This window comes from Magnolia sinica, chromosome 5, assembly GCF_029962835.1.
Source record: "Magnolia sinica isolate HGM2019 chromosome 5, MsV1, whole genome shotgun sequence".
In the NCBI taxonomy this organism is placed as follows: domain Eukaryota; kingdom Viridiplantae; phylum Streptophyta; class Magnoliopsida; order Magnoliales; family Magnoliaceae; genus Magnolia; species Magnolia sinica.
The window spans coordinates 13,764,077-13,775,891 of NC_080577.1; positions in this window are offsets into that span (position 1 = coordinate 13,764,077).

The following is an 11,815-nucleotide window of genomic DNA, read 5'->3' on the forward strand; positions in this document are numbered from 1 at the left end:
CTGAACCATTCACGTGATGCAACATCCCATGAAACTCTTAGGGCCCAACGTTTACCATGATTCAAAACTTGGTGGGCCATGGTAAAAGAGAGGAAAATCAAGAGAGGCTATTGTTTCATTTGCCATGGCTCATCAAAGTTTTAAATTAGGGTAAAAGTTGTGCCCTAAGGGTTTCATGGGGTGCATCGATCACATGAACCGTTCAAATTTTAGGCTTATATAATTGGGGATCAATTCGGAAAAGATTGTCATGAGAATTAGTATATAAGTGAGTGAGTGAGTGAGTGAGTGTAGGGTCTTTCTCTTACTCGGGTGGTAGACTCTCAGGAGTTTCAACATCGGGTCAAGGGTTTGAGTACCCATAGGTAGTGAAATTCCACTACGGATTGCGTGTGTGTGTGTGTGTGGTATGTGTGTGTATATGTATAAGAGAGAGAGAGAGAGAGAGAGAGAGAGAGAGAGAGAGAGAGAGAGAGTAATGCTCACACACAACTAGTTGGACATTGCATTTTCGTCCAACTAGCTATGTATTTAATAAGAAAATTTCCTCTTTTATATAATACATATGCTTACATGGAGGGATTTTAGAATGCCTGTCATAGTTATGTAAAGTGACGCATGTGTCAAAGATCTAGGCCATTCATCAGTTAAGACTCATTAAGGAGAAATTATGTATCAAAAACTAAGAAACTACACTTGTAAGGAAAGTACAACTGAAAGTACGTATGCATGTTAAATCTAGATCGTTGGACTGTTTTATTAACAACTAACACTTTTAGTAAGTATTTGACATGATCAATGATAATATCATCAAATTCTTTTTTGCCCCTGGCATGTTGACGTGTAATCTATCTAATGCATGAATCTGATTTTGAGTTGGATGGTCCAAATCTATGATAGCATTCAGCCCATCCTACATGTACTCTCCCTTCACACGTCTCCTCTTCCCAAATATTAGTATAAAGTTTGCATGACCTTCCAAAGGGCTATAAGACCTAGAAGAAAAGAATTCATGTGGAGTAGATTCATCCCGATCCATCATGTGGGCCACCTCATGTTTATACAAGGGCTTAAAACTAAGGTAGATTCAACACTTGATTGGGCTACACCATGGTAAATAGTTAAGATAGAAATTCCCACCATTAAAATCAACCAAATTGTGTTTAGCCTATTGACTTATATATATGGTTGTTGTGGTGTTTTACAAAAAGTAATGCTCGTAATGGACCAACCTATTAGACGGGTTGGATGTCATATTTACATAAAAGGTTGGATGATACGCGCTGGCTAGACATTAAATGGTACTGTCACGCCCCAAACTCAGAAACTGGGCTCACAAAATTGCCGATCGCTAAATCCGGCGCCGACAGCTTCCGTAGAACCCCATTCTTGGCTCCCAGCACCCATTCGTTAGGTTCCGATCCTGGGATGCTACGAGGAGAATTTTCAACATCAGTTTGATTCGTAATAAGCATAACCAAAAACATAACCTACAAACAACAACCAAAAACTCCATCACATATCTACTATGATAAAAAACTTTACAAGTACAATGAGCATAAAGTGAAATACAATGATAACAGACAAAAAGCTCCAAGATGATCTGTTATGCGCTCCTGCCTTAGCGCTGCTGCGGTCCAACGTCACCTACATGCAATGGTCGTGCATAAGCTTATAGAAAGCTTAGAGGGTGATGCAAGTATGTGCATAAGGTAGTAATACAATTATGCAGTATCAGAGTAATGCGGAATATACTGATGAATTCATGAATGCTATTAGCCGTATTAAGGCCATGCGGTGCAAAACGTAACTCAAGCATGCGAATTCTCATCTAAATCCACATATCAATACAGCTCAACTTTGGAATATCACCGGGGTCTAGTACACTCCAAACTAAATTGCCGCCCCATTGCGCACAATAAGGTAAGTAGAAGAGACCTCACTATTCGCCTACCAATATTGGGCTCGGCTTGTCGATAGCAGACCCATTCCTCGAGCTGGTCAAACTCAACTTAGCTTTGTCCCCTCCTCTCGGACGGGTAAGGCCGCACCCCCTTCCAACCTACCACGTCACAGTAGAAAGCGCGGCCGTCTGGTAATCGGCACTCGGCGCTCATGTACCCACTCGGTCTAAACGTTGGAGTAACATCCTGGTACCATAAGAGTTTAGGGACTTTCGCCCAGGGATATCTATAACACTCCATGTAGAACAAGATTTTCGGTATCCAATCCTGCCAACCACGATACACTTGTGGAGGCTATGGTCCTGATGTCACTAGGGTGTACATTACCATATCACACAATGCAAATGCATGAATCATATTATCCAGTCATGCAGCAATCCTGCGCGTATCGTGCGCTCATGTAGGGCAAAACTGCCTATTCAGGAGCCCGTAAACAATCTACCCAAAGACATGCTATGATCAGTCACTTTTCATATCAAGCATACATATGATGCGTATGATCATGAATCATGGAACTATACTAAACATGTTATATGGTGTTGGATACTGTTCATAATGAAGATGGGCCTATATGGCCTACAAGTATGGTCCTAATAATGGGCCCTAGGGAGAATTATAATGCGGACATTTAACCAACATTATTCTTACAATGTGGACGTCAAACCAACATTGCTCCTAAGGTACGACCGTTATAAACATCATTACACAAACCATGGTAAAGTCACACATTGTAATGGACTTGTGTACATCCAATCGGGCCTCGACCCATGGGCCTTAGATACAATAAATGGGCCGCATCACATGGGCCTTATGTATATCAGGTGGGCCTCAATGGATGGGCTATAACTACATCAAGATGGGCCTAATCATATGGGCCTCATATATATCAGGGTGGGCCTCAACAACGGGCCCCGTATATCACATCGGCCCAACCAACTGGGCCCCGAGTACATCACATCGGGCCTAGTCAAATAGGCCGAATCAATGGGCCGATTTACATAGGCCAAGTCAAATGGGCCAAATGTATATTAAATCGAGCCCACCCTTATGTATTTAAGATCCGACCTATTCATAAGCTATCATACAGATAGATGAAATGAAAAATAATTATCAACCTAATTGAAAACTACCGTGGCCCTTAGGAGTTTGAACGGTAGATGTCACGGTCCACTATTTAAATGGCAGGGTCTACTTGAACTTTAGATCTAACTCAACCTTTTGCTCATGTCATGAAAATGATATCTCAATATGGTTGGACGGTTTAGATACAACATATGCATCATGGTGGACCCCACCATTCAAACAATGAATGGTGTAAAATACATACATCAATGTGGGGCCTATGGGCTTGCTGTTGTCAAAAAGGGACCGCTATATGACTATTATACGTGCAGTTGCTGCACTAGAAAGGTATAGGTGGATCCCACATAGGGCCCACCATCATGTATATATTGTATAATATAATATAATATATATATATATATATATATATATAATATAATGTATACTATATATAATATAATATAATATAATATATCCACGTCCAGGCCCTGGACGGCCTAGACAATGTTTATTTTCCATCCAATCCGCCGAGAGTGAGGACCCAAAAGGGTTTCAATGGCAGCCACTCAATCCCACTGTTTCCTAACGTGTGGGCCACCTGAGCTTCGGATGAGGCTGATTTTCAGAGGGCCCACCGCCTAAAAGAAGGCCCACTAGATGCACGGTGTGGATCGTCCAACCCACATCACGGTGGGGCCCACGGCTGGGGCCTTGGGTCTGCCTGTCCGCCTGTCTGCCACTGCGCCCTCTGGCAGCAGCAACGACCTGCTGCATCTTTTGTTTTATTTTTTTTTGTGAAATTTCACAAGTGGGGCCCGTGCCTTGAGAATCCACTCCATCCAATGGATTCTAGGGCTCAAAACACACCAAACAAGTCCAATATACGGCATGTTTGGTGTGTAGATACAGCAAGGTGGGTCCTAATAGCTTTGAACAGTAGGAAACATAGTTTTCTATGATATGGCCCGCTTGATTATCCGATTGGCCCCATTTTTCGGCTCAACGCTTAAAACGAGCCAAGGAATAGGATGGACAGCGTGGATGGGTCCCATGGACCCCACTTCCAGCCACACTTCACTATTAGCCACCCTCCCTAGGCCATTAATGCCATGACCTTAGCGTTGCAACGAGGTATCTTTCACTCACTCCAGCGTTGAAACGAGGTGTCTTTCACTCAACCTACCACTTGAGCTATGGGTCCCACCGTCCAGCGTGTCCAGCCCACCGTCCAGCAAGTTGGACGGTGCTGGATGGCACCCAACCTCATGGTCGTCCCTTGTAGTGGGCCACCAGATTGGATCAAGCTGATGTGTATTTTTCCCTTCATTCGGGCATGTGTGACCGTCCAGTCATGCATGCCCCAAATTGGGATCAAGGTGGCCCATTCGTCGAGTGGCATGGATAAAATACACATCATAGGTGGGCCATTCATCATAGAGAAAGAGAGAAAGAGAGAGAGAGAGAAAAAGAGATCGGAGATAACGGAGGAGCCCCGCCACTATGGGCCCCTCTTGGATACAAGCATACATCAAAGTGGGTCCCACATATATGGACCCTTAAATCAAAAGAAATGAACGAAGACAAAAATCCAAGATCACCCACCGTTTCTTCTTGCTCCCTAGGCTTCCTTCGCTCCTTGGCTTCGATCCTAACGGAGGAGATGAGGTTTAGATGGTTGAGATGGGAGATGAGGGGGGGTAGGAAGTGGACCACATACAAATCCCTTGGAATGTAGAAATGGCTTGAAGGTGTGAGGCTTTCTCTTACTTGGGAAAATGAGTTGAGAAATGAGAGAGAGAGAGAGAGAGAGAGAGAGAGAGAGAGAGAGAGAGAGAGATGTGATAGAGTGATGGATGGGAGAGAGAGGGATGGGTGTGTAAGAGATTTTTGACTTTAGGGGTAGATTGTGTAAGAAAGGGGTATAGGCTTGTAAGAAACTTTGACTTTAGGGTTGCTTGGGAATGAGTGAAAGGTGATGTGTACTTGACATGATGAGATTGATTGGTTGCCTGATTGATGTGACATATTGTAGAGATTCTCTCAAAATTTGTACGCGTAGCGTTTTCCTCGCACCAAACGCTGGCCCACATCTTTTGGTCAGAGTATCGGATCGGCGCGCAAGACACGGCATCGCAAGGATACAAGTCTCAATTTGAGTCAGTTCAGATTGACGGCTCATGACGCAGGGTCGTGCGCAAATGCCGGTTAAGGGTCGAAGATTGCCGGAATTCGACCGGGAAGACCGCGGAAGCCTACGAAACGGTACGGTCTAGGATACGGGGCTTACAGGTACTCCAACTTAGACTTTTATTGGAAAAAAGAATTTCAGCAGACGCTCTATCTTAATTTTTTGTGGGCTCACCTTGATATGTATGTGTGATCCACTATAACCATTAGATGTGTAATCTTATTTTGGGTACAAAACCTAAAAATCAAGCCCACCTGTAATTCAGGTGGACCACCCCGAGGAAAATAGTTGGAATAGAGACGTCCACCCTTGATTTGTACAGGGCCCACCATAGAGATTATATCAAATCCACTGCAATCAATAGATGCCACACTAAAACTTAGGCCTAGGGCCCAAAATTCAAGTCCATCTATCTTTCAAGTAGGCCACACAAACGTAAATAGTTTGGAGGGTGAGCTTTTCTTTATCAACTATTTCCAGCTGCGTGGTCCACCTAAAACAAGGATGGACCTGCTTTTTGAACCTTAGGTGTAAGGTGAGGTCACCCACCTGATGTTCGGGGTAGATTTAAAATTAACACCATGGTGGGTTGACCTGAACGAGCCACTCTTTTCTAAAGTTTAAATCACTTCTCTACCATTATTATGAGGATTAATTACCAAAATAACGCCACTTCTCTTCTCTGCCAAGCATTATGAGCATTAATTATCATCTTAAATTACGCAAAGCAGTAGTGTGTTGGGAACAATCGAACAGGTACCACACGGACTCCCTCATCTGATTTTCTATGTGTCTACTCTGACATGTATGTGAGATCCACTCTGACCATTATATGTATAATCCAGTTATAGACACAGAGCCAAGAAATTAGGCTAACCCGTGATTCAGATGGGCCACATCAATGGAGGAGGGAGACATCCGCCCTTAATTTTTATAGGGCCCATCATAACGAAATTGTGAAATCCATTCCATCCATTAGATGTCATACCAAAACTAATCCTGGATTCCAAAAATCAGGTCCATACATGATTCATGTGAGCCACACCGAAGGAAATAGTTTTGTGGGTGAACCTTTCCATGTACAATGCTTCCAATCATGTGATTGACCTGAACTAAGGATGGGGATGAAATTTGAGACTTGATCTAATATGGGATGACATAATTGATGGTCGGTGTTGATTTTACATTAACACAACGATGGTACCCAAGTCGTGGCCCCTTACTAGAGGTGGGCATCGAGCCGAGTCGAGTCGAGGTGGGCCAAGCTCGGCTTGGCTTGTCCATGATGTACTCGAGTTCAAGCTCAACATTGAAGCTTGGCTTGTTTGCCAAAGCTGTCGAGTCAAGTTCGAGTCAAGCTAGTGGTTCGAGTCGAGTCGAGTTTACCTTGAGTCGAGCTCGAGCTTGAGCTTGTTTGGTGAGAGAGTAATGTATTTTGTTCTTGATCCTCCTCTATTGATGAAATATTCAAAAATCTTAGGAGAATCAAAGCAAAACCTAATGAAAAAACCAAACAAAGCTTCGAATCGGATGAGGAAACCTGTAAGAATCGATCTGTTCTTGATCGTCTTCCACCAGCAGAAATCCAAGTACTAGAAAAGAAACAGAGCAGAACACAGATCAAAAATCCAAGTAAAGAGCTCTAGCCAATCAGATCATTGGATTTCCTTAAAGCTCTAACAAATCTGAGAAGAACCCATCAAGATTTCTTGGGTTTCTTGCCCAAGAAGTAGATCTCAAGAGATTGAAATCATACTATTGTGGATCTGAAATGAAAATTGGTGGTAGTGGTTCGGGCGAGCGTGTGGCTGGCAATGGGTAAAGAAAGAGAAGAAAGGGAAAGGGAAAGGGGGTGCATGTAGTTGGGTAGAGACTCTAGGTTTTTTTTTTTTTTTTAAGTTAAAACTTAAAACTTATATTAATATATATATATATACACATATATATATATATATATTATAATATATATAATATTTAATATTTAATATATTTATTAATCGAGCCGAGTCGAGCTCGAGTTCGAGCTTCGAGTCGAGTCGAGTTGAAACGCCCCGTGGTCGAACTTGGCTTGAACTCAACTCGAGCTTCAAATAATTAGCTTGGCTCAGCTTGAATCGGCCATTCAAGCCGAGTCAATCCGAGCTGACTCGAGCCGAGTCGAGCGAGTTTTTCGAGCTAGCTCGACTCGTGACCAGCCCTACCCCTTACCCATGCCAAAATGAAATTAGTATGCAGTGGAAGCATTTACTTTAATTAATTAATAAGGATTGCTTTCATCAAATGCATGGCTAGTTGGATGAAAATGTAATGTCCAATCAGTTGTGTGTGAGCATTACTCTCTTTCTCTCTCTCACACACACACACACACACACACACACATATATATATATATATATATATATATATATATATATATATATATATATGTATTACTTTAGAGGAGTTTGGCTAGTGAGCTCAACATGGCTAGCAAGCGGTGCCAAACCTCTATGAAACCGCACCATTGGGAACAGCGGGAATTGAAGGGTTACTGTTGAAAACTTTTTTAGGGCCTTAGAGAAAGCAATATTTGTGTTTTCCCTTCATCGAGGGTGGGCCTATGAAGTTTTTAACAGTGGATGTTCAATCAACACCATTTTCTGTGGTGTGATCCACCTAAGATTTGGATATACTTGCAAAATGAATGGACCGTGGTAAAACACGTACGTCATGATGGGCAAGAGAGCTTTGACACGAGCTAGCTTGCTAGTGTTGGGGTAACTAGCCAAACTACGTCCTCATGGTTCACGCTCTGCGGCCCGACTGAGTTTCTGACTTTTGTACTTCACCCCGTGACTCCAACCTGGGGATTAGGTTAGATGAAAGATATCTAAAATGGTAGCCCCACACAGAAATCTATGGGTGCGCTCATCCCGGGAAGGTGGGAAGCGGATTGGCTGGTGTACCTCACACCGTCTGTATAGTTGATGTATCGGCGTCAGCAAGTTCTATGGTCCAATCATCAGGTACGTGTTATATCCAAACCGTCTATTCATTTGGCGAGCTTGTCTTAAGTCTTGAGAATAAAAATAAAATAAATTTAACCATCAAGTAGACCACACTTCAAAAAGCAGTGGGAGATTGAACGTCTACCATTGAAATTCTTTTTGGGGTAGAAGTTTTGGATCAATACGAAAGTTGTTTTTCCTCTTCATTAAGGTCTTTGAACTCACGGACAGATTGAATGGAAAATAAACGTTAGGGTGGCACTACGAATTGTTTAACGGTGAAAATCATGATATCTGCTGCTATTTGTGGTGTGGTCCATATGATATTTGGATATGATTTATTTTTTGCATAAGCTCTAAAATGATCTCTAAAAATAGATGAACCGTGTAGATATAATAAATACATTACTGTGGCCCATGTAACTTTGATCTCCTTTGAACGGTTGGTACAACTCGAAGCTCGAGGAGCGTTAGTGCTCGTCTTCGCACGACACGTACCTTCGGCAGTCATATAGCTGTGTGATGTACAGGAGCCAATCCGCTTCCCTCATCCGTTGTTCCCCGTACTGTACGTGTGGCCTCGTATCGCGGATGGAGTGGATTTTACATCAAACAGCGTAGCTGATGGACGGAGTAGATTTTACGTTTACAACGCAATGGACACCCAAGTGCTATGATGTTGGAAACGGAACTGACCGTGGGGCTCACAGTGATGTATGTGCCTTAAATCCACACTGTGAAACCATTTTGAAAGATCATTTTAGGGCCTGCTTGGGCGGTGGGATTAGAAGGAATTAGGTGGGATGGGATTCATACGGTACTTTGCCAATTTCACTCCATAATTGGGAAGAACGGAAAAGCTTGGAATTACATTAAATGGAATTGCATTGGTCCCGTGCAAATTTCACTCAATGTTAGCAAATTGTGTAGGTCCTACCATGATGTGTGGGCTATATCCACACCGTCCGCCCATTTATTGAGAGTATTTTAGAGCATGAGCAAAAAAATCAGTAAATCTAAAGCTCAAGTGGACCCCACTATAGAAAGCAATGGCGATTGAATACTCACCATTGAAAACTTCTTTGGGGCCACATAAGTTTTAGATCTACCTCATTTTTAGGCCCATGTCATAATATAAGGTTACAAAATAAATGAACAGTTTAGATATAACACATGTGTGTTATTCTCGGTAGTTTTAAATGATGGTGGGTATATCCATTCAGTGTACCACCGTATTATCAACAAAGCATGGCATTAATCTTATCCCATTGCAACGGGAGACAAGCCATGGGTAATAATTAAGTTTTTTGAATCCCATCCCACCTAATCCCTTCTAATCCCACCGCCCAAACAGACCCTTAAGTGCATGATGCAAAAATGAAGTTGATTCAAAGCTTAGGTGGACCACACTACAAAAAATTGTCGTAATTGAATCCCCACCATTAAAAACTACATGGATCCACCGGAATATTTATTTTACATCCGATAAGGTCACAAACACCTGGATAAATAGACCACACAAATATCATCCTGACCCAAAGTTTTTGTAGCCCACAAGAAGTTTTTACTGGTCAATCACCACTATTTCATGTACAATGGTTCATCTGGAATGGAACTGCTTTCTTTTTTTATCATACCCTAACCTGAGCTTTCAATAAGGATGGATGGCATGGATGTAGTCACGTGCATCACAGCGGTTCCCACAGACCACCTCGATAGATCACCTCATTTGCTCCCTATAATGTTTTGTTTAACGCCCGTGTAAACCAGGATTCCCAGTCTTGCCAAGGGGCTTGGGATAGTTTCAACGGTGAGAATCACTCTTCCACTATTTTCTATAGTGGGTCCACTGCATCTTTTTATCTGCCTCATTCTTTGGCTCACGCCCTAAAATAATATCTCAAGATATATGTACGGTGTGAATACAACGGATACATCATAGTAAGGCGTACTGAACTCCATGACATCACTTCAGTGGTTGACTTCTACTCAACCAGTTAGTAATCAGCGTCCCTTGCGGGCACGGATTAGCTACCGAAGGTTGAGTAGCGAGAGTCGCTACTCAAGTGACATCACCAAGTTCCATGGGTCCCACTATAATATATGTTTTGTATCTACACCTTTCATTTATTTGTAGAGTTCGTTTTAGAACAATATCAAAAGATTGAGTTAAATCCAAAGCCCTAGTAGACCTAGTACAGAAAAAGCGGGGACAGTGGCTCCCACCATTAAAAACTTCCAAAGGCTGCAAAAGTTTTAAACCAAGCTGGTATTTGTGTTTTACCTTATTTCTTGTCTTTTTTAACTTTTGAATAGGTTAGATTTCAAATAAAAATTATGGTAAACCTTAGTATAGCTTCAACGGTAGAATCAATCTCTCCCCCTGTTATTTTATAGTGTTGTCCACTGTATCTTTTTAGTCGCTTCATTCTTTGGCTAATGCCCAAAATAATATCTCAAAATTAGTATACAGTGTAAATACAATACGTACATTATAGTCGAGCCCACAGAAAACTTGGTTCACTTCAACAGCTAACTCGTTACTCAACCAGTAAGCATCTAATCTGCGTCACAGGTTGAGTAGCCTACTCAACCTGTCAGCATCTAATCGTCGCCACAGGTTGAGTCGCCTAATGAAGTTATGCCACTAAGTTCTGTGGGCCCCACTATGATGTATGTGTTGTAACCACACCCTCTATCCATTTTGAAATATTATTTTAAGCATGAGCCAAAAAATGAAGCAGATAAAAAAGATGTAGTAGACCCATCACAGAAAACAGTGGAGAGATTAATTCCCACCGTTGAAATATTCTAAGGCCGACCGTTATTTTTTATTTGCAATCCAACCTGTTCAAAAGTTAGAAAAGACATCAAATAAGGCAAAACACAAATATCAGCTTGATCTAAAGCTTTTGTGGCCTTTAAAAGTTTTTAATGGTGGGTGTCACTGTTCCAGAGTACTCTGTGCGGGCTCCAGTCCACGGAGCTTTGGATATTGCCCTAATGATCTCTACGACTGGATGAAAGGTATGAATAGGAAACATACATTAGGTGAGGTGTACGGAACTTTGTGACGTCACTCGAGTAGCGAGTCTCGCTACTCAACGTGTCAGTAGCTAATCCGCGCCCTTGCGAATAGGGGAACGGATTGGCTTCGGTGCTCTGTGGGCACCACCATGATGTATGTGTTTCATCCATGCCGTCCATATATTTTTAAAGATCATTTTACAGCATAAGACCAAAAATTATTTATATCCCGACCTGAAATGGACCACATTACATGAAACAGTGTTGAATGAGTGTCAACCATTAAAAACATTTTGGGGACTATAAAAGTTTTGGATCGAGATGATTTTTGTTTTTCCCCTTGATCTGGGCCTGTATGACCTAATAAACAGATTGGATGTCAAATAAACAGTACAGTGGGCCTTAGGAGGATTTTAATGATGGATATCCAATCACTATTGTTTTCATGTGGTGTGGTCCCCCTGATATCTATATACCTCTCATTTTTTGAATAAATACCTAAAATTATCTTTAAAAATGGATGAACGTAATTGATGAGATACATAGATCATAGTGGGTCCCACAGACCACCGACCACGGCCACGGGG